The sequence below is a fragment of the Montipora foliosa genome, chromosome 12 (assembly GCF_036669935.1).
Source record: "Montipora foliosa isolate CH-2021 chromosome 12, ASM3666993v2, whole genome shotgun sequence".
In the NCBI taxonomy this organism is placed as follows: Eukaryota; Metazoa; Cnidaria; class Anthozoa; order Scleractinia; family Acroporidae; genus Montipora; species Montipora foliosa.
In genome coordinates, this window is record NC_090880.1 from 8,738,324 (window position 1) to 8,740,823 (window position 2,500).

Sequence of the window (2,500 nt, forward strand, 5' to 3'; positions counted from 1 at the left end):
CAGAGTGAGCTACCTGTGAAAGGAGAGTTCACAGCCACAATAAGGAACCAGACCTGTGGAGCAGTCGCAAGATTTGCTGTGACCAGAGGAAGAATCAACTCCCCACCCCTCATCAGCAAAAGTACCCTTCAAGAGCTGGGTATGTTACAGATCAGAGCAGATGGTTCTTTTGCCGAGACCAATGACTTGAGAATCCAGGAAGAACCACCAGACGTCAAAAGTGTCAAGCGAGATAAAGATCTCAAACCTGGAATCAAAGAAATGACTGATCAATACAGTGACGTATTTAAGGGTATCGGGAAGATTAGACACATTAAGAATGGAAAAGAGCTCCATGCAAAGTTCAGCATGAGACCAGAAGCAGTGCCCGTAGCTCAAAGACCGAGACCAGTGGCTTACTACCTGCAAGACCCATTGAAGCAATGGCTGGGCCAATGTGTAGAAGAGGAGATATTCGAAGAAGTTCCTGAAGGTGAGGCAGTCACATGGTGCTCACCCCTGGTTGTTCAACCAAAGCCGAAGTTCAACACTGTAGACAAGGAGAAACTTGAACCGCACATGATCAAGGCCAGCGTGGACCTCAGGGTACCAAACCAATTCATGGAAAGAACTAGGATCACCCAGGGACCTATTGTTGAAGACTTCATGTACAAATTTCATGATTGCACTGTGTTCTCCAAACTTGACATGCGGCAGGGGTACTACCAACTCCTACTCGATCCAGAGTCCAGAAAAATTGCCACTTTTAGCACCCCGTGGGGGAACATGCGACCAAAACGTCTAATCTTTGGAGCAAAAGCCTCGCAAGATCTCTTTGACGAAGCTATCTACCGAATATTTGGAGACATACCAAGATGCCTCAACCAACGGGATGATATCCTGCTAGGAGGAAGAAACATGGAGGAGCACAACAAGACATTGGAAGCAGTCCTGCAGAGAGCAATGGATTTTGGAATCACATTCAATCCTGACAAGTGCCAGTTTGGAGTCGAGGAGATAGAGTTCTACAGGCACAAATTCACGAAAGACGGATTAAAGCCAAACCCAGACAAAATCAGAGCTGTCAAAGAAAGCAGTCCATCAACATCAAAAGAAGCGGTGTGAAGTTTCCTTGGCATGACGGGATACCTTTCAAAGTTCATCCCAAGATACAATCACTAACTGCACCATTGCGAAAGCTAACCCACAAAGATTCAAAGTTCAAATGGGGAGCAGAAGAGAATGAAGCATTTGAGAACCTGAAAGCAAGCATAACTAGTGAAAGCACAATGGCATACTTCAACCCAGCTAGACCAATCGTTGTGAGAGTGGAAGCCAGTTTCCGTGAAGGGCTCTCAGCCGGATTATTCCAAGAGACAGGTTGTGGTCTCCAGCCAGTTCACTTCATTAGTCGTACCATGACCGACACGGAGAAACAGTACAGCCAGACAGAAAAAGACGCCCTGTCAGTACATTGGGCAAAGAACAGGTTCAGCATTTACCTCCTTGGAGAACCAAAATTCAAGATCATCACTGGCCACAAGCCACTGTTCCCACTGTTTAACAAGGCAGCCATGCGACTCCCACCGAGAATTGAAAAATGGGTGATGGGAATCCAAGATGTCGACTTCGAGCTAATCTATGAGCCTGGAAAAGATGACGCAGACCCCCTTGACTTCCTGTCAAGACACCCATTGCCAGAGAAAGGAAAGGATGCTGTAGAGAGAGTAATCAAATATGTCTTGAAAGCCGAGCATGCTGTCGTTGTAGATCAGATCAAGGAAGAAACTTGCAAAGATATCCAACTTCAAAAACTGTCTGCCAGGATACTGACGGGGGACTGGGAACGTTACAAAAAGGACCCAGACATTGCACCATTCTACAGTGTGCAGAATAAATTGTATACAGTGGATGGCCTACTCTTTCGTATGAATCAGATCATCATCCCCAGAAGCCTGCAGAGACAAGTCATTAAGGCTGCACACCACCTCGGACATCTGGGAACGACCAAAACAAAGCAGATGATAAGAGGAAAGTATTGGTTTCCAACCATGAACACCATGATCGAACAGATCATTGGACAGTGTTACGAATGCCAGGTTACCACAAAGCAGCACAGGCAGGAACCCATCAAAGTCACAGACATACCCAAGAAACCGTGGGATGTCATAGCTGTAGACTTCAGTGGACCATACCCTGATGGCCATTATAATCTAGTAGCCATAGATAACAGAAGAAGATATCCTGAAGTCGCGAAGACCCACTCAACAGCTTTTCAACCAACCAAGGAGAAGCTCAAAACAATGTTTGCCACTCATGGCACCCCAAGACCGCTGGAAAGTGACAACGGACCACCGTTTAATTCCAGAGAGTTTGCAGAGTTCGCTAAAACAGAGGGATTCCACCATCATCGAGTCACCCCAGAACATGCACGTGCTAATGGCGAAGCGGAAAGCTTCATGAAACTGCTTAATAAGACAGAGCAGATCACCCACCTTAAAGGCGGGAATAGCAGCATAGC